Genomic DNA, 22132 nt, shown 5'->3' on the forward strand with positions numbered 1-22132 from the left:
GGGCAGTGGTTTAACACTGCTGCACCTCAAATGAGAATGCACATGTAGATTCCTATTGAAAATAGCACAGAGAAGGAAAATAATCTTCCTGTAGTTACTAAGGACAAAAAGCCAAAACATTTTTTTCCCCATAATGATATTGGCTTATCACCGTTGAGTTTTTGAGGAGAATAATGCCTTAAATTTTGTGGGTTTGCAAGGAATGCAGAGAGTGTGCTCTTTCTGGTTATTTCCACAGCTGACCATGCTAACAGGGAATAGTTAATTTGATAGATAATTGATTATTTAAGCTCTAGGTTACAGTAAAGGAGATTCCACCATTGAGGGACCTGTGTGGATGGAGACAGTCACTGAGAGACACATAAAGGAAGGTTGGGGATGGACAAAATTGCCAAGGACGACAGGTTACAAGAGGCTCATTTGTTTGCTCAGGGAAGGGAACATGAACACAGTGTGTCAGCCCATAGAGCTTGAGAAAGAAACCAGAGGAATTAGACATACCAGCACAGTTGCAGGGCTGTGACCTCTTAGGGATCACAGGGACAGTATGGCACATCACATTATGAGAGGGAGGATTCAAGCTTTTCTGGAAAAGCAGGCAGGGAAATGAGTGGAAGTTGTGTTCTACACAAACAGTTTATATTTGCTTGGAGCTTTCCCCTGCTTATTGTAATAAGCAGCTGAGAGCTGATGGGTCAAAATTGGTGAGGACACTGGCACGGGGAGCACTGTGCAGGCACCTTCTATAAATTGTCTGATAAGGAAGAGGAAGCAGATGAAGCTTTAAATAACGACAAGGAGCTCACAGATGTAGCCTGCTTTGGAATACAAAATTGCTCTGCTTTCACCCAGTGGGGTGAAAGCAGTCCAACCAATTTTTTGGGTCATCAAGAACATTCTTTTTTGACCCAGATGCTGGATTTGTTACTCAAAAACAGAAGGAAGGAAGAAAAAACAGGAAATGTTCAGGTAAAGGACAGCCTTGGCATAAGTGACTCCAGGACCTTAGAACTAAGACTCCAAGAGAAATAAGGAAGACAAACAGTAGAATAAAGATTTTGGGCTTTAGAATAACATAATTTGTCTTGTTTAGGAAATTGGTTTGTTAGGACGTCTCAGGAACATGTGATGGGGCAATGGAGATCAGGAGGGTGCATTGAAACTGAAAGAGAACATGCTCACAGAACAAAAACTGGCTCATCCAGTGAGCTGGAACTAGCAGACAGAGGAACAGCTTGGCTGATCCAGCAGTGCTTCTCTGAACTCAAACACCAAAAAGGGAGGGCTGGAAAGATGGAAAGAGGTATGAGCTACCCAGGCGTGAGGGAAAGGAGTTGAACACTGGAACAGTGGCCCAGAGAGGCTCTGACATCTCCATCTGTAGAGATTTTCACAACTGAGCAGGACAAGGTCCTGAGCAACCTGGTTTAACATCAGCCTTGGCCTTGCTTTGAGCAGGGGCTTGGCCTAGAGGCCTCCAGAGGTCCCTTCTGGCCATGACTGTGATTTCTTGTACTTTAGTCCTTATGCAAACTGTGTATTTCAGGATCCAGTCTGCCACCAGACACATTAAGATTAAGACAAGGTAAAAATTACCAAGACTTTAAAACAAAATTGAAAAAGGATGGCTGTGATTTCAGGTACTCTTTGCATTTGGTTGTCTTTGCTGAACACTTGTAGAGCCCAAGGACTGTGAGCTTTACTGTTGAGTAGGAGACTAATGCACAGTTGTCATACAAGCTCTACTTGAGGGAAGGTTATCTCTGTGCTGAGGCTCTTTGGTAGCACAATGACACTGCTTCAACTCTGATTAGAAGATCCTTCTCTTACTAAAGTCCAATGGATCCCTGTGTGCTTTGTGTTTGCAGTTATGTTGTACAAATGTGCATGACACGAGTATAAAAGAAACAGTGGAGGTTGCATGTAGTTTGTTGGTTCTGTCTGCAGTGTGTTGTATATATTTGTGGGAACTGAAAACATGACCTTATTTATATAAGGTTTACTTGAGGTTAGGCTGAACAGAAGCATAACAAATTGAATGAATGTACTATAAGCAAAAAAAACCCCAAACCCTCTTGACTCAGTGTTTGGTCTGTGGAATGTTTTTCTGAGTTAACAGAAGGCCTTAAGGCCATTCTGGGTAATGACATTTATCTAAAATAATATTGCTATCTAAAAAGTAGTGCTGAAAGAGCCTAGAATGCCAAACACAGATTTTAAAACCTAACCTAAAAGCCTAACAAAGCTAGGATCTGGGAGGAGCAGAAGAGAAGGAAGGAAGATACCCTAACTAGTGTCCCTATTAGAAAATCTGTGTTGAGCTTGTAGCCCAGAGAGGAGGTTGAGCTGCAGCTTTTGGATCTGGAACTGATATTGTTCTAGAGCCATACTTACATCTGATTTACCCAAAGAGGAGGCTCCAGCAAGAGTTGAGAGTGTGTGAAAGGGCAGCAGCCCTTGCTAAGGTCCTGGTGAATGATGCCTCCTGCACTCTTGCTGAATGTCTTAAGATTCTCCCAGAGGGTGCAAACGGATCTGCCAGCACTGAGGAGCAGCTACAGTTATAATCATGCTTATTTCAGCAAAGATCATCATCTCACCGGGTCTCAAACACGGCCAGATGTGGGTTTCACTCCGGCTTTGTAGGGTTTTTTATGTATCTCTATGGTAACACAGTGCTAGCAATGTGTCAGCATTCCATTAAGTTTTGTGGTAGAGAGTTGATGTAAACACTGTTTTCAGTCTATCTGGCTTTAAAGAGACATAACAGTGTAACTGCTAAATAAGCTTTGTGATAGCTGCAGGTGGATCTAGGCTACATCTTTGGGTTTTTTCCTGCTCTCAACAACACCTGAAGTTGACATAAGAGTTACTGCATGAATAAATTCACTAATTCACAGATCATATAAAATATATCCAGTGATGATATTTGGTTATTAGTAACTGGACAAAGTGAACCCACAGCTTTAAGTCATATAGTGATCAGGTCATAGAGTGAACCCAAATGTCATCATTTTTATATTTATTGTGCCAGTTTATTTGGACATTACTTCTTAATGCAATCTATCAATCGTTGTATGCCAGCTGAGACTTTCCTCTGGGTTAAGAAACAGTTAATGGAAATTTGTAGTGGTTTTGCTCCATCAGCCTGGCATAAAGGCCTTGTGCTGACATGAGGCTGTAACCCCAGACACTTGGAAATTCCATTTTTAAGTGCTGGCAGTTTTGCAGATACATAGGTTCACACAGCTTTTCAGAGAGGCTTTGGAAAGGTCACAAGCTGAAGTCAGTCAGTCTTTGCCCTGTGACAGAAGAGGGCTGTGGGCAGGCCTGTGCCAGCACCTCTTCAGCTCTCAGCTGAATTCCTGAGTTACGTGGAGACTCTGTCTCCAGGGAATTCACTGACACAAACATGAAGTTTTCTGAAGAAGGAAAACATATCTGACATGGATTCAGACTAGCAAGTAGAGTTTTTAAGAGAGGCATTCAAATTTAGGAAAGCTTTAGTGATTTGTATCTGTGCAGGATTTAGGAAATGCAACTTGAGGCCCTGACAGATTATTTTTGGTTTCTAAAACCAGCAAAACAAAAAATACCCCACTTTAGAGAACTGTCATCTGATTTAATTTCTAAAAAGGAATTTATTTCTTTTAGAAGCTGAGCAATGTGAATATGTATGCACATAATGCATACAAACATATGATGCCCTGTCAGCATCATCATATGTCTCACAGCACAATGAGACCTTCATTGTAGGAAAATCTGATTTTTTGGTGTGGGTTTTTTTTTTTTTTTTTAGAGTAATCTCAAGGTCAAGAAACAGTTTTAAATAGAGTTTCTAAAAAACAACTGGATTTACAGTCATAAAAAAACCCCTTATTAAATGAAACTTTATAGTTAAGGTGCCATGTGGGAACTATATACAAAGACTGTTCTAAAAGCACAAGAAACACAGATTTATATGAACTTACGTATGTTATTTTTTTAAAATATATATTTCACACTTTTAAATTTAAATGGAACTCAAAATGAGAACACACAAAATCCAGATGTACTGGAAACATGTGTTCACATTATAAATATTATAACTACACTCAAAAATATAGAAGAGAAAGCAGTATATAACTAAGGGAAGAACTAAATGAATATAGCTACCCACTTGTGCCAACTGAAAGAAATAAAGAAAATTAATGGATAATCCCTCGTTTGAGATCTAGCAACAAAAGGGAAAAAAGCTTATAAAACTGAAGCCCAAGTGATACACCATAAGAATGCTTTACAAGTAACTTACCACACATTTTAATATCTACACAATCTCTTTGATAAATGGAATTTCCACTAATTATTTACAGATTTCACTACTACCATAATCTCAGCCAATCTTTCTAAGACACTCTGCTTATATAAATAAGGATTAGTTGGCAAAGTTAATTACTGTAAAAGAAAAATGACTACTAAACTTGGGATGAAATTGGAGTCTAGAGATTGTCTGTTTTCTGCCTTCTACTTGCAGGTGCTAAGGCAGTTTTGATTAGGACCCTAGATATTTCCAAAAGGTCTTTTCTGGAGGTTGCTATACATGGTGGAGAGACCCAAACTAACTTTGGAATTGTAATGCTGGAGAGCTAATTGCAGTGACATAAAATAATTTATGTGTAATTATTGGGGAAAGTGTAATAATTTAACAAAATCAGATGTCCAGTTCTACACAATGTTCCCATATCACACAGATCATCTGATCTATTCCACAAAGGAAACTTTGATTCTCAAGACATTCCCTTGTAATCATTAAAATGTCAAAATGCTAAGGAGTTGCAATTGATTTCAGCAGGAAATAGGAATGAATTGGAGTTCTGTGGTGAACAGAGCTGGTCCTATCCACTTGTTGCCCACTAGTATTTTAGAGTAATTTCAATTAGCTTGAACTCTGACTCAGAAAGTCAGAGCTAATCAAGATATTAGCTTAATTGCACATAAAAAGAGTCAGCACAGTTGTGTGGTGTGATCTCACAACAAGGCACAGAACTACATTTTCCATGGTTGGACTCTTCGACAATTAAGCCAAAAATTATTGCATACTTTGGCTCCTTTTCAGATATTCCTACAGAGTTTCCAGTGGAGATCTGTTGGCCTGAGGTGACCATGCAAGGGAGTACACAGCACAGGGGAGTGCGGGGCTTTTCCTGTGCTGTACACGTCACCACTGCAGTCCCCACTTCAGGAAATGCCTGGCACCTCCATGGCTGCTTCATCTGATTAATGACACAGGACTACACGTTTTTACTAAAGACTTCATCAATTTAAAAAAAGAAAAAATTGGTTGTTGCCATTCACAGATATGATATAGTACGTTCTTTGAGAAGCGTCCGTACGTGGCTGTCAGGAGAGCACTAAACAAGCCTCTCAGATGAGTGTGATTAAAAGAGACACATCTTGACTTCATGAAAAGTATCCTATATGAGTAGTTAGAAGAACTAGAAATATATTTCAATCAAAATAAGTGATTAGTCTGTATTTTAGAGGTGGAATCTGTTTAAACCTGGTATAATTAAAATAGGAATTTTAAAAAAATTCTTTGTGAATGTTTTTGAAAAGTCATTTTTGCAAAACATGTTCTGATCCCAACAACTCCGGTTAGTCATACAATTGGTGAAAAGCTCTTCAGACAGTCATTCAATTTATACAATAAAAGACAAACCCTATTAAATACTTTGCTCTTGATAGATGTGTGTGTGTTTAACCTTCAAAGGTGGAGATTCCTCAGGGAATCCATTCCATCCTTACTACTAGCTTCTCAAAAAGTTTATGTGATTCTTCCATGCTAAAACTTAAACTTGTTATTTTTGCTGTTGCCTGACACTCCCTCAAAGTGCAAATTACTTGTTTTCTCATTCCAGAGATGCACACATATCTAAGGACTACTATCCTCTTCCAAGTCTGCTTTTTCCCCTTCAGGTTAAATTTTTATCAGTCTTTTTAACTTTTCCTTATATGACATGTCTTCCCATACTCCAGTTGCCATCACCGCTCCTCTGATTAGTAGCCCACATCTTTAGGGTAAGACGTGGAAAGTCTTGTCAAAAACCAGAAGTGCTTCAGTTGAGACAATGCTGGCTCTAAGTGAAGTGCGAGGATTAAATCGTGCACTGCTTAGGCCATCCTCTTACCCTCCAGTTTGCAGGAACTCTCTGGGAGAAGGATTCTCTGGATTCACACACAGTAAACAGAGTCAAGAATCTGGAATTATTCAATGTAATTAAAAAGGCACTAAGCACTGCCTTAGTGTCCTTTCTGGTGGATTACTTGATGTAGAGTGAGTGCCATCTGGAGGTTAGGAAACACGGAGCTCTGTATGCTTTCATGCTGAAAAACAAAATCCCCTAGGTTTACAAATGAAATGTTCTTACATGAGTAGGAGCTTGAGCCTGACAGATACTGGGCATCCACCGTTCAGTGTAGAGTTTGTGACCCAGAGTAAGGCATGCAGGGGCAATATCTCATGCTGTTATGCAATCACCAGAAAATGTCTAACCTCTGAGTGGCCTGTGCAGTTTTCAAAAAAAGCTCTGGACAGCACAGGGACAAAAAAAGTCTTGATCTGCTCTTTCCTCTCCTGCTTTCAGGAGACAGATGAGTTCCTGGTGCAGTTTTCTGCTCATGGGAGAGAGCAGAAAGCATTTCAGCTGAACAAGAAGTTTTAAAAGGATGGTTCACATTTGGTGTGTCTGAACTCAGTTATCCATTGTTATTCATGTCTGCACAGAGTGCAATCAGCTTTCCTCACGTGTGCTTGTTGCACAATGTGGTCTTCCTTTTTTAGGTAACTTAGTTGTCATCTTGAAAGCCCTGATCCTTCAGTTCTCACTGTGTTGAGGAAGCCAAGAGGAGAACCACTTGGGAGTCGTGATTTTGGGGGGCGAGACCGGGGTCTTCTTGCTACACTGCCTTTTTTCTTGCCTGGGACCACTTGGATCAGTGATCACACTGGTCACAGTGGTCACCTTGTTTGCTGAGCTGCCTTCTGCCACTGAAGTCTAATCATAAAAACAAACAGCTTTAATTGCAAAGCGTGAGTGCAACCATCTCCATCTCAGTCTGGTGACAGACTGCAGCCTGTTGTGTCCAGGCAATGCTAATGGATTTGTGTTGAGCTCCACTTAGGCCTGAGCATGATCCTGCAGAAGTTCCATACCCCTTAAAGGACAGATATTGTGTGTACCCTCTCCATGCTCCACTCCTTGCAGATTTTTCCCTAAAGAACAACAGGCCATAAAGTTTCAACCTATGTAATGAAGATGCACTAGCTGAACAGGTTTTTGGTATTGTTGTGTTGATTTAGTTTGAGGATAGTTTCCCTGGGCAACCACAGATTTTAGGGACTGAACCTGTTAAATTCAAGGTTGACAATCCCGAGGGTGTAAGACAGGTTGCTGAGCCAACACGCCTTCAGAGCCAAATGTGAAAGCCTGTTTCCTTGTCAATGAGTTTCCATCAGCTAAACCAGGAAAAAAAAAAAAAAACAAAAACATAAGGGAAAGGAACTGAAGAGCAGCAAATCCACAAAGACAAAAATGAAAATGAGTGTGAAAAATATTTGGTCTCCCTCCCTCAGCAGGGAGTGGTGAAAAGCACAAAGCATGTCTCACGTGCCTAAGTATTATTCTTTAGAGCAAGTTTAAACATGCAGATGGCAGAAGCTGATGAATCCTTGTCTAACTACATGAAATGCAACAAGCTGCTGTGTTTTTTTGTCATGCTGTCTTCCAGTACTGCAAGTGCGTTTTTTATGTTGTGACCCATCTGAGCAGACATCTATTGTTTGTTTTCAGGAGATAAAATTCAGGAAGAAATGGTCTTTTGTCTGTAACCTCGTTCCTTCAGATGTTAGTGGCATCCTTACTGTAGATTTGCATGGGAGGAAGGATGGGATCTGTAGTGCTGTCGGTATATGGCACTGGAAATATGAAGAGGATCATCTCTTATGGCATTGTTGGACCAGATCTGTTTTTACCCTTGAAAGAACTTGCTTGGTTGCTGTTATATTGTTACTGAAGCACTAAGAAAGCTGAAGCTCACCCTCAAGTCTCCTCTTTCGTGCAGCACTGCTGAAGAATTCATATTTACCAGAACCCTGCCAAACTCAGTATTCATTTGGCTGCCAGTAGCTTGGTTGGTTGAGTTGGGAACTTTGCTTGAGAACACAGACATACAGTTTGGCAGTGGCTTCTGCTCCTTTCTCTTACCCTGGATAAAACAAAGACCAATAATAAGTTTTCAAAATTGAAAGAATTGCTTCTTACAAAATTACAACTTACTGAAATTATTTGTAATATCAGCACTTATAATACCAGCACTTCTGCTTTTGAAATTAGAATTTAAATGTGCTTAAATATATCATACTGAATGCACATGAAAGTGTTTTAGAAATAAAGCAAAACAATTGGGTTTTTTTTTTCCCCTGTTGTCTTAAGATAGGAGAACAGAAGGAAATGAATAATTTTAAAATGTGTTGCATAAAATGTTATCTGGGATGTAAGTTACCCTGCTCTAGAATGGTTGTGATGTGGGAGGTTTTATTTTTAGTAAGTGGCTTGGGTTTCAGCAATATGATTATCTTACTGAAATTTGCTCCTGGGAAGTTGATTCTTCCAGCACCTGTCTTTTTGCCAAGTTGTTAACATTAAAACAGGTTGAACATACATAGGTAGCAGAGGAAAACATTTCAGCTCTGTTATTTTTCCTAAAGATTATAGTAGTAAAGAATTTGCAAATAATGCCTAGGTATGCTTCAATTTGAAATATTAGCCTAGCTTAAATTAATGAAAACTAAAAAGAGCATGGGTACAGTTAAATGTCTGTTCAAAACTCAACATTTGGTCATGCTCCTTTAGGAAACTCCAGTTCTGGTACCGTGGAATAGAAGTAAAAAATACAGTGTCATTTTTTTTGTCTTTAAATAAATTGGTTAATGTTGATCATAATTGAATGCCTGTTCAACTGCTCAGTTTGACACATGCAGTCCATCCCTTATACCTGCAGATTCCTGGTACTAAAACCTGTCTTTTTGGTAATGGGGCCCAGTTTTTTCTTTATTCCCATACTATATGAGGAGTGGGTGTTATTTTTGCTAAGGGAAGGTGAGAATATCATGTCCACAATGCGTTGTGTAAATGCAAATAAATTATTAATGTCCTGAGTTGCTCTAGAAAACATTTGTCTAATGCCTTGGGCAAGACACAGCATCTTATTTTTGAAATGACCAATACTTTGCTGGCTGAAGTCCCTGGTAGGAGTTCCCAGAGCCGTACTGCTGCAGGCAAATATGCATAGGAGTATTCTGTGCAGATGGGCAGCTGTGCTAGGAGCACATGGAGTCAGAAGACCTGAGTTTTGCACTTCAGCTCTGTTCTATACCTGGTGTGGGACTGCAGGGCAAGTCCTTTGATTTTCTGTCCTTTGCTTTCCTCGGCCTGAAATGGAGAAAACATCAGTTCACCCACTATTGTAAGAGGAGTGTGAGTCGAGAGAGGAAGGAGTTCTGTACAGCTGTATCTGCAGCAGGGCTCAAGGGACACCTGGGCTGACTCTGAGCTGCTTACCTGTGCTGCATCTGCATCTAAGCAAACTCATGCTGAAGCTGTACATCCTTCCAAGCTGAGTTTGTCTGTACAGCACAGCCATGTACCATGTGGAGCTAGGAGCAATGGATTTCTGCATTGCACTCCCCTGTCCAGTGCAGATATGCCCCAGGTGCAAATAAAATCTAATTTATGACTGTTCTGTCTATCACTGTGTCTTGTTATATCAGCACAGCACCGAGGTCCTAGATTTTTTTATCTTGATATGCAGCCATCATTTGAGCATTATCAGGTTTCGGTGCTATTGGATGGTGCTAATTAGTAAGAAATATCATGGTCTCAGGCACTGCCCTACATCTACTTCAAGTCAGACCATTTAATGATACCAGCCTTTCTTCTTCATTGTTTTTGGCACAGGAATGTGGAACTGAAGGACAGTCCCCTGCAGGCTGTAGGGTATGTACTTTGATGAATCCATCTTTATCCATCTTGTTCTTCACAAGCCTCTCCTACCCTTTTGCAAAATTTTCTGTCTTCGTAGCTAAAACTAGAAAGCAGAACGTGCATCAGCTGTATGGTGTGTTGTATTATGCATGACAGTGAGTTTGCACCAATATTCATGACTGTCAACCCCAGGGACAGGCACAGAATCCTTCCTGCTGCCTTTGCTAGGGAATGAGTATGGAACAAGCTGAGCCTGTTGAGCAAGAGTCTGAGTGTCCCAGCACAACTGGGAGAGAGTAACATTGCCCTGGCTTTGCATGCGTCACAGTCCTGGCATCAGCCTGTCCCTCAAGTAAACAGAGCCAGGCAAGACTGCAAACACATCTCTGGGGAGATCAGGGCTGGGATCTGTATCTCCTCTGGAAGGCTGAAGGGGGTGAAGGTTTTTTGGTGGTTTCGTTTCTCATTTTAGAAAATCCTGAGAGTGATACTCTTTTTCTTCCCTTTCCTTTAACTTGGGCAATGTGCATCTGGAAATGGAGCTGATTTTAATTTTACCAAGAATATTCTTCTAATAGACATACTGATGATGTATACTGAAGTATAAACACTTACTCAAGATATGTGACAGAGACAGGATCTTAATTTCGGGTTCCTTTGGGTCACTGGTGCATGCACAGCCAAAGCTTAGGTTGTACGTGTGCAGCAGTCTGCTGAAATACCATAACAATGGGGCAAGTTCAGTAGATTTACAGACTGGGAATACAAAATTGTATTTTGGCAGAACACTCTGTTCAGCTTCCATTTCAGCCATTTCCAAGAGTATGAGAAGAGGTGATAATATCAGTGTGTCTGCAATAAATTATAAAGCTTGGCACTTTTATGTCTTCTTTGTGGAAATCTCTAAAAGCTAAAAGATACTTAGCATGAAGTTCTTTGCATCGATTTTCAGCTTAAGCCCAGCATGCTGGGAGATATTAGGACAGATTTTGTCCAGTGAAGGAGAGTGGAGATAATGTAACCCTAGAAAGGAAGGTATTAGGATCTGATCCAAAGTCCCTGAAGCAGCAAATTTTGTTTGATAGTGTTGGCTTTGGATCAAGCCCTAATGCTGTCAGGGACTATCAGGACCATTGTCAAGGCAAGCCAAAGAGGCTGGAACAAGTGATTCTCCTTCCTCTCTGTTCAGCCTCCCCAGACTCTCCAGATCTTATCCTGTTGGACCTGGTCTACCTGCTTGTCTGCCCAGGCCCAAGTAGCCATTTGTGCAGTGGTTGCCCGTTCTGCTCAGTTGGGTGCTGCCAGGACACAGAAGGAGCTGGGGCTGGTTGCCCCAGAGGTGTGGTTCCTGTTTGCTGAGACCTAACCAAGGTATTTCTTCTGATTCCAGAACCCCTTTCCAGCTTGTCCATTTTGAGACTCACCATATACCCAGCCTTTTTAGCCATATTGTGACTTCTCAGAAGGTGAAACCTATTGTTGTTTGCACTTTCAAAGTTATTTTTCTCCTAACATTTTCTTTCAGCTGCTGCTTTGGAGTGCTTTCAGAAAAGGACATGCACAGCAGGACTGACAGGTAGTGCTCAGCACCAGTTTACTTCCCTCTTACTTAATGCCCCTTTCCTACTGCTTTATGTTGCAGCATTGCTTGAGTGCTGTTGGGGTCTTCATGATAACAGCAATTTCATAAGTGACTGTAATTGGAAGCAATGGGATCTCCAGATGTAAGCAGCAAACTCTTAGCTTACAAGGTGATTACAGGGACTGCAGCTGAGATCAGCCTGTATTCAAAATCCTCAGAACAATAAAGTTTGGTTTAATAGCAAAGGGTGCTGGAAATTGCTGCTGAGTAGTCAGGAGGACTTTTGTTGTGGTTATGTAGCAGAAGCAAAAGCTCCTGAAAGCTGCTGGCTTCCCTGTGTGTTTACTGTCTCTATTGGAAACGTCTGACTTGTGAATATATACCAGAAAAGGAGCAGAGACCCAGTGTGACAGCTGCTGGGGCCTTGAACTCTGTTTGTGGCAGAGATGTTTGGTTAAAATTAAGAGTTTCAAGGAATCTGTTCTGAAAGATTCTTATTTTCGCATTTAAAACAGTCTTTTCTAGGCACTTGGAGAGTTCTGCAGAAGGTATTAAGCAACTATGAGAAGTTTTTAAAGTAACTTTAAAGGGTCATTAGTATAAAAAGTGAGAATTTTCAAAACAGTGTCCAAAATGTCCATGTTTGTCTTTGCAGTCAGCCTGTTAGCCTTCTGTGGGATGAACTCACTTCCTCAAGTATTTGTGACCTTGCAGGAAAACAGAGTATTTAAAGCATAAATTTCCTCTGAAATTCTTGACTGACTTGTTTTTGAGTAGTGTGGATTAGTTCCAGACAAATTCTATCCTCTTGTTTCGTCTTTCTGGTAAATGCTAATGAACTTTGAATCTACTTCTTCAGGGGGATTTTGGCAAACTTATTTGCTTGCAGTATTGGGAAACACATACTGAATTTGGCAGATAATTTCTTTAACAATAGTTACAATTATACAACCATCCAAGCACTTCATGTAAACAAGTTGAGCAAGAAATACTTCTACAATTCTACAATAATTTTTGAAAATTATTCTGAATTTGAAGATCGTGAAACCTTAAGAAAAGGTAAATTCCACCTCAAACCCTTATGTTTGCTTTGGTTTTGAATTAAATTTTAGTAGGCTTTTTTGTTTATTTGCTATTTTTTCTGAAATAATTGAAATATGAATAGTGTTTTTCATCTCTTTCAGCCAAAAAGAAAAAGAAATCATGTAGCCACATAGCATTATCATGAAGTGGAGAAATGTAATGTTTTTTCAGCCTGGACTAATAGCTGTCCCTGTTCCTCTTGTGGAATCTGCTTATCCTGTTGCATTTGGTCCATGGTCCTCTCCAAGTTGCAGTGTGTGCAGCTGGTTGGAGAACAGTGTTTTAGCAGCATCTGATTGCTTTAAAAAGAATCTGAGGCACATTTGGAAGAACCAATGCATTAATCAGTGCATGGGATTTTAGCTCCTGATCTGTTCAGAAAAGGATGCTGATGGAAAGTCTGTTCCTCTTAATTCTTGTGTACAAAATTCCTGTATCAGATTGAATTTTAATTCTGATCATTCTTTCAAGTCAGTTTCTGCAAATTAAACATTAATAAGCTAAAACTGGTTGTTGTACTGAGGACAGCCTCCAAATAACTACTTGCAGCCACCAAATAAACTGGACAGAAAAATTACAAGCATGTGTTTTAAGTCTATGTCATTAAGTGATCTCAGCAGACCTGGCACAGATATAATGGGAATAATTTTTCTCATTTGCCAGTTTAGCATTTTATTTGCTCATTTGAATTGGTACAACTGATTTACTATGTACATATTTTCATCCTGTAGGTTGATGTTTATTGTGGCTTCATGTCACATGCATCGATGTAAACCAATTAAAACATCTTGATTTTTTCTGGCTGGGGACATGAAACTTGAAAAATAATTATGAGCATCACTGTCAAAGATGGCCTTTGCTTAGAAATTTGTTTTGTGGTTAATGAATTTGACAAGCAAATGTCAGGGCCTATCATTTTGAAGAAGAACTTGGCTGAGGTTAGTCTTTTGGTTTTACAAGACGTGATAATATACACTACAAATTAATCTGGCAGATATACGGCAGTTATTTCCTTTGAGTCAAAGGAAAAGATGCCTAGAAAGGCTTTTTATAGAGGAAAAATTTCAGACAAAACCTTTTTATTTGGCCACAAGAGGGTATTGCAGTATCAGTTATGCAAGACTTTAACTAATATTTGTATTTATGTTCTCTTATTTTTAAAATACATATTTCTCAAAACTGTTCATTTAAATTAGGTAGTAGTTAAGAAAATCAGGCTTTGTATGCTGGTATTTGATGTCCTTGTCCAAGGGCAATTTCTGAGTTGGTTTTTCCTAAAATTTATAGTAAAAGCTTCTTAACACCTTAGAGGTTCCCTTCACTGGATAGCAGAGACTTAAACAGTTACTCTGAAACAATTAAAAACTTCATAGAAATGGCTTGCAAGGATACATCAGTCACATTAGAGAAATAGTAACAGGAGATTAATGTGTTGCTGCTTTGTCTGGAAGTGTCCATTGGTCCAGGATGGGAGCTGGCACAGTCAGTGAGACTCTGATCTGATTTTTCCATGTGGTTTTACTTGAAGGAATAAGTTCTGAAATCTTTTTTAGCTCATTTGTGTTTCCCAATTTTCTCATTTACACCCAATTCTTCTACAGTGTACATCCAATGTTGATTTTCACTTTTTTAATAACTCAATACTGTGTTGCAATACTTCCCTACAAAAGTTGTGTATTCTGAACTTTAAGGTCTGTGTTGCCAAATGTTTGTGCCATGGGAGAGTGACCTAGAAGAATTTTTGGATTGACCCACTCCTAGATATACTGCTGAAATTAGGAGAAGGTGTGTGGGATGCCTGCATATCTCTCAACAAGCTCACCTTGTAAAAGAAGTGGAAGAGCAGCCATATTGCATTATCTGTGAGGATCAAGTTTCTGAGGGTTCTGATAGTGACTGATGGACAACAAAGCAATTTTCACACAAGAAAGTTTGTGAGGTATTGTGGAGATTTAAGTAGTGCACACAGATTTAAAAATCCAGGTGCGGTGCATATGTTGTATGTAAATAATAGGCAGGAGCAAAAGCTGGAGGAGAGGGCAGCCCTCTGGAGACCAGCTTCTTGGAGCAGGTCACAATTCAGAAGATCTCTGTCACTTCATAACAAGTGAAGAGATCCCCATGGAAATCTTTGAGCACAAGCAGTGTTTCCTGCCTGCCTCAAATAGTGGCATTTGGCTGGTCATCATCATCTCCCTGGAATGAATGAAGATCAGTCAGGCCAGTCAGGGTTGCAGGCTGGAAGCTGGGCTGTGGCGATGGCTGGCACAGCAGACTCTGAGGTGGTCGGCCAGAGGACACTGAGCACCCAGCAAAGAAGTGACATTTGGCAGGGCATTAACACACTGCTTTTTCATCAGCCCTGGGCATTAAGCACTGAGGGAAAGCTGGAGATGGCAGGTCCTGCTGGTGAGCCATATCTTGGTCTGGCAGGAGCAGAATGCCTTGTGTCTCTGTGTGCAGGCAAAATGAAAACAAATCCAGCCAGATACCACCTTGGAATCAAACTCCTTTTAAGCAATTTATGTAGCTGATTTATTAAAGGCATCATGCATTAGGTTTTGCTGTGGGTTTCTTAAAAATATACTTATTTCATGTCTTTATTGAGCTCTGCTGATAGACCCTGGGAAGTGGAGTGTCTGTTGCGTCGGCAGTGTACAAATACCACGGGGAATGTCTGCTTCCAGTGACACAGAGTCTGACACTTCAAAATACAACCAGAGCTGTAGTACAGACTGCAAGAAATCTGTTGTGATTTTTTTTATCCCCTTTAAAGGTTGTAAAATATGTTAACTACTGATGTGTAGGTTTCCCTGTTTGAAGCAAAAATTATTTATTTGGGTTGGTGTGTGAGCAGGGATTTGCAGGTATCTGGTTTTAGAAGAACTTTAAATATATGAAGTGTTCCCCACTGGCTGAAGAATCTTTTCAGTTGCTATTACACATAATTTAAGTCTTAGAGGCCAAATCCTGTCAAGAAGTGCAATATTGTAGGGACAACCAAAGTTATCTTTGTTAGTCAGAGCTGAGTTAAAGTCACATCCTTACCACAGCAGGGAGCTCTGGTAACTGCGCATTGGAGCTTGGCGTTACTCTGTTCATCCTCACTGCTGGCTCGCACAGTTTGTGAAAAGGTCTAGGAGAATTGCAGGCTATAAAGTGGTTCAGTGCTCTGCAGAGGCCGTGCTTTGTGCTGCCTAAGCACCTGTGGAAGTGGTTTGGCCTCTGAGTCTGGCGTGGCTCTGATTCCTGCAGCCTGGGGTCTGCAGCTGCTCACAGAGTCGGCTTACAGGGCAGGGAAACTGCTTCACAAATACTACAGAGGCTCAGTTTTCCCTCCCTACTACCTGAAGCACTGTGGTACTTACAGAATTATTTTGTCCTGAGAATGACAACATTCCAGCTGTGTATTATTACATATTTCACTGCTCAAGATGCTTTTCCACTTTTGGGGTTTTTTGCATTGTTCTCTGGTTTTTCACCTGTCTCCTATGGCAGCTAAGGGTATAACTTGTTGATCTGCATTTTGTTACACTGAATGTTTCATTTGCCATCTGCTCACCATATTCATAAAAGACATTAACTTTCCATTTTTATGTGAGAAACCAAACACTCTCTGCTGCAAGTTATGCAAAGTTTTCCAAGCACAATACATAAAATTTATTTTAAATTGTGTCTCACTATTAAATGGAAGGTGTCACCTGGCTTTTAAAGTGTTCTTCGCCTTTGTTAATTTTGTTGGCTGAGAATTGAACTACTTCCTCTTGATTTTTTTTTCAAGGTAACTGTCAGAGTCTTGTCTGAATATGTCAATCACAAGCTTTGTCTATTTTTCAGCAAAGCTTTTAGCATCTTCATTGCAGCTATTAGTGTTAGTTTCCTTTTTAACTGTAGAAGCTAGTGTCAAATCACACTTCAGGCTAATGTTTGTCCATCTCTGACTGTTGGGGATTCAAAATAAGTTCTCCTTGAAGGCAGGATGTTCCTGTAATGGGGGGTTTTGTATAACCTTTTCTTTGATACACTAGAATCTGGTAGCAGATTTCCAGAGATGATGAGAATTCAGGCCTGAAGGGACCTCAGGAGGTCTCTCGCCCAACCTGCTCCTCAGAGCATGAGCTATGAAATCAGACCAGCAGGTCATGGCTTTGTGCTGTTCATCTTCAAAGCCTGCAAGGATGGAGACTGCAGAACCATTTTGGGTAATGTGTCGCACCTCAGGGTTGCTTTGGCTTATATACTCAGAACCTCTCCTGTTTCAACTTGTGTCCATTTTATTTCATTCCTCCACTGAGCCATACTCTAAGCAGCCTGTGTCTTTCCAATAATCTGATTGCAGTTACTGGGACTCTGCTCTTTGGTCTCCCCACAGCCTCCTCTGCTCCAGGCAGGGCAGAGTTTGATTGCCAGTTGTGTTGTCTGTGTTGCACAGAGGTGTCAGACCTTTACCTGACTCACTCTGTTCTCTCATGATTTGACCATTTACACTGCCCATGCCCAGCAGGGCAGGTGCTCCATGAGATCTAGAAAGGAAAATATCAGAGTGTACTTGGAGTGCACAGTCCATTGTGGCATTCTTTTCTTAGATCACCTGCACTGTTCTGTAGCCCACTTCAGCCTCATTCCTTCTATGGTTGTACCAAGCTTGACTGTTTTGCTGTAGAGTTGGAAAATTTTGCTCCCTGAAGAAATGGACATCCAGAACAATATGAAATCTTCCTGGATGTTTTTGGAGCTTTTTATTTTTTAGCTCAGTTGTGCAACCATTCACATGTGAATACTCAAACAGGCAAAACTGAAAGGAAAACAGCTGCATCCCCAGACCTTTAGACCAGGGCAGCCAAACAGACTTGGAAAAAATTTCAGACTGGATTTTCACTGTACCAGGTGCTTCAATAATGATCTTGTTATGGTGTGATGAAGAGAATGGGAGTCTGCCTCTTAGAATGGGCTGTATTCCGGTTTTCAAGACAGGTCCCAGTTTCTAGGAAACCTTTTGCTTAGGTCACTACTTAAATTTAGAATCCTCTCAAAATAGTATACAGAAATACAACTAAGATTGCAGTTGCAGAATTAGGATTAAATCCTGCCTTCTTGCATTTGGTCACTTAATGAGAAAAAGGGCAAGATCTTATCCTACTTTTTCTGTGAACTACCCACATAATCTACATATGTACAGTATGAGTATCATATATCTCTCTTTAAAAATCCAGCTCTGATCACAGTGCTGATAGGAGTGCACCCAGCAGCATTTTCCATGTAGACATCAGGAAAAGCTTCCGCCAGACTGAGATTATGGAAAATTGTTGCCCTGTTTCACATGAAGCATTTAATCTTGAAATATAGTGAGATCAGTAAATCTTTAATGAGAAACAGGGTTTCCAAAATGCTTCCAGGTTCTGGAGACCCAGGACCGAAAACATGGCAAAGCCTGACAGCATGAAGAGCCCCATGTCAATTGAGGTCTCCTAGAGCTTCCAGTGTTCCTGGCACTTAATAGCAGGCATCTCAAAGTTCTGAGATATTGTGCTATCTGGGTCCTTGGTTTCTGGGCAGACTACTCAAGGCTTTCATATATTTTAAAAAGAATGGAAAAAATAGCAACCAAAGTAGGGATATTCAGATGGGCTTTTTAATTCTTTGTCTACTTCAGCATTCCAAGTCCTTAGTAGGATGAAACCATGACAAAAAACATTTTGCAAATCTTTGTTCTTGTCTGCTGACCATGCTAAAGATACTTTAAATGTATTCCAAGTTGTTTAAGACTGACTAACCTGTGCAAAATTAGTTAGGTCAGTGAGATAATCACACAGAGAAGCATCTACTGCCATTTAGAAAGTCCTAGGATAGCTGAGAAGTCCATGATGGGCCAGCAGACCATGGCTAAGCTGCAAGAGACCTGCATCTTTCTACAAAAGCAGGAGGGACAGGCAATCTGGCTGTCATGGATGACCATGAGCGTGTCAATACTTCACATCTTGACACCCAGCTAAGAGTGTTATTCAACCAGATCTCCCAGTCAGCTGCACTTACTGCACTGTGATTGTGCCATGGAGCGGTCCTGGAAGACGTGGCCTGAGGGGACTCTCAGGGTGCAGCTGGGGAAGGTGAGGTGCACCCGCCCTGGAGCTGCTCACGGCTGTCAGCTCTGAGCACCAGGGAAGGGCAGGCAGCCCTGACCTGCAGGGTGGGTTAGACATCTCCGTGGTTCCTTAACCACAGCCGGTTTCACTCCAAAGATCTACGCTTCCTGCTGCTGCACGCGTGTTCCCTACACCTCCATCACCTGTGGGGTGGCAGAGATATCCTTAAAGGAGTCCTACAGCAGCTGTTGAACATGAGATTTACTGTGAGGGAAAGGTATAACTACACTTGTGCTAGGAAAAGAGTGCCAGGGCCCACTCTCTGGATGGGTATCCTAAACATTTCCCACATTAGTGAAGACGTTTGTACTAAGTGATTACACTATATTGCATGGTCTGTTCTGTTACTTAATTCCTGTTTAAAAAGGGACAGGCAGGAGCAAAGGAAGAGGTTGGATGAGGGACTTTGTAGAAAAAACAGCTTAACTTTCCAGTCTTCTTCTCTGTTTGATAAGTTTAATATTCCTAATTCCAGCCATTTTTTCCCTCATAAAATTTTGTTATGTACTTGAACCTGACAGTTGGAGGATTGAGTATGTGTTTGGACTGCCTTTTTTTGCAAGTCTTTTGATGAAAACAACTTCTGCCATAAGCATAAAATAAAAAACCCAAACCATTTTAGAGTTTACAGAAACTAAAAGTTTTGTTGATGAATGGGAATATCCATATTGGAAATAGCCTGCACTGGCTCTGTAGTTGAAATGGTACCATACTCTTCTAAAAGGCCAGATAGAGACAGATATTTTGAATAAAGCATCTCTGTGCTGTATCCATTTGCTCTTTGCCCTTTGCCTGTTTCCATTCCTCCATGGTGTCATTAACTTGCTATAATGTGAATATTCTCTCAGGCTGCATACCTTAGCTTGCACAAACCTACCATTTTGCAGGAGAACTAGAAAACAGCAACAGTCAAAGCAGATTTTTCAAACTGCTCCTTTTTAAAAAAACTTTATCCCTAAATACAGATTAAAAATTACAACTTAAACAAAATTAAAATTGATTAGATTTTTAAAAACAGATTAAAATACAACTTTTAACAAAAAAAAAAGTTTATCTTACTTTTCTATATGTCATTGTTTGTGGTGAGTGTGGAGACTCATCAGCACCTTGGCCTGTGGTGGCTGCTTTACTTTGTACATTCTGTTTTATGGACTCTGCTGTTGGGACTGTTGTTATCTGGGACAAGTAAATAGACTTTGAGAAAGAGATCACAACATAGCAACCTTCATCTTCTGTTTACAGTTCAAGTAAACGTCTGTGCTGTGAAAATTTATGTCCTGAAGAATTTTCTAAACTAGAACATTAATTGGTTTAATAACAAAATGATTAATGCAGATAATTTGAAGATAAATCTACATTCAATATTTAAATGGTGAATAATTTTATTTTTTAAAAGCTGCCATTGACCCTGAGATTATCTCAGCTAGTCAGAGCATGGTGTTAATACCACCAGGTTTGTGAGGTCAATCCCCATATGGGCCATTTACTTAAGAGCTGAACTCTATGATCCTTGTGGGTCTCTTCCAATTCAGAAGATTCTGTGAATCTATAAATTATACACCACAGGCACTCAGTAGGAAGAGAGTATTTTCCACTTATTTATAATACCAGAAAGTACATTACTGTTTTGAGGGAGAGGTTCCTGTAAGCATCCAGCAGAATATGACTTCTCCCATTAAAATCAGTATTTAATGGCAGCAACTCCATGTGTGTTTTGAAAACCCAAACCTGTCAGTTGTAATTTCCTCACCTTTTGGTTAAAGAAGATTTTACTCAAGCAAAACATCTGTTGGCTGAACTGGATGTTTTTCTTCCCTCTGAACATCCTGGCTGGAGGGAGATCTTTGACCTTTAAAGAGTATGCCAGGAAAGTACATTTTTTCCTTCCTGCTACTGATGCTAAGACACTGTTGCTGGCAGTACTTTGAGTTTGTTCTTTTCTTAATATGCAAATTGGCAAGATTTTATTCCTAAGTGTAAGCATTCCTTATTCCTTAGAGATTTGAGCCGTATGTGTTTGTCCTTCAGCTGGCTTGTTTTTATAACTGGTGCAGATCATGGTCAGGGAAGAGTCGGTGTGGGATGGAGTCACCATTTGGGAGGATCTTCTGTCTGGTGAGACCCTCGTGGGTTTTGGCACAGAGAGTGGCTGGAGAAGCCAGTTAGGAAGCAGAGTAGGGTTAGGTTAGGTTAGGTTTTAATATCAGGGTATTTCCCCCCTGATAGAAACTATCATAAAAATCAATAACTAGAGGACATCAGCGGAATATTAGTCTTGAAATCCAGGGCTAGGTGATCCCCAGAGAGCCCCCTGCACGGTGCTTGCTCAGAGCTCACCTGCAACACACACACCTGCAGGCTTGTGCCTCTTCTCTCCCAGCTCCCTTCCATCATGTGCAGCTTAGCTGGGTGAGGGGAAAGCCAAGCTTTTTATGTAGAGCTGGCTGCTATAGAAACCACGAGCTCTGTGACAGCGAGCTCGGCTGTGTGGGCACAGCCAGCAGCAGCTCCCGACCAGGGGATGCTCTAACTGCACGCTCAGTTTTCAGTGCTCTCGACCAAAACTCAGCTGCCTTTAAACTGTTCTGTGCCTGTTGCTCTGCAACATGCAGGTCTCTAACATGGGAAATAAGATGCCAAATGTCTGATGTTGTTCACGCTGTAGAAGAAATCCACAGCTCCCGGCTCTAAAGGTTTATTTGCCATTTCAAATCTGTTGCAATGTGGGGATGACATCAAGCCTTGTGATTGGAATTATGGCTGTCACTTTCCCCAGAATGTCACTTTCAGCCATCTCTGTGTCTGCCCAGATGTAAAGAGCCAGCATTAAAAGAGTTGATATGTGAAAAGTATTGTGTCTACTATGCTTTTCATGATAGTGTTAAGATAAAAAAGTCTATAAAATGATTAAAATGATTGATAGATATTTCTGAAGTCAGAGGAGGACGGAGCTGTTGGCTGTGAGGGAAGAAAAGTAATCTGGCATTGATCCTTGGTCAACAGGACAATGCTACTTATTTGGGTAAGTCTGGCTTTAGGAAAAACAAAAAAAAAAAAAAAAAACAGAACAAGAAGAAAACAAATGTAGAACATCCCAAAGATATCTGACATGCACTCTGCTAAAAGTAAAAAGGAAATTATATTCATGAAATGTTTTAAAGGAGTAGTTGTGATTGCTTCTGTCTGGGTTACAAGATCTCTAGAGGAATAAAGAGGGGCCTGCTTTTTTAAAAGCCAAGTTCTGGATGGTATGGCTGAGGCAGTATCTCAAAAACATTTACCTGAGACACAAATCTGAAAAA

Source organism: Onychostruthus taczanowskii, unplaced genomic scaffold (assembly GCF_017590055.1).
Source record: "Onychostruthus taczanowskii isolate IOZ18803 unplaced genomic scaffold, ASM1759005v1 scaffold11, whole genome shotgun sequence".
NCBI lineage: Eukaryota > Metazoa > Chordata > Aves > Passeriformes > Passeridae > Onychostruthus > Onychostruthus taczanowskii.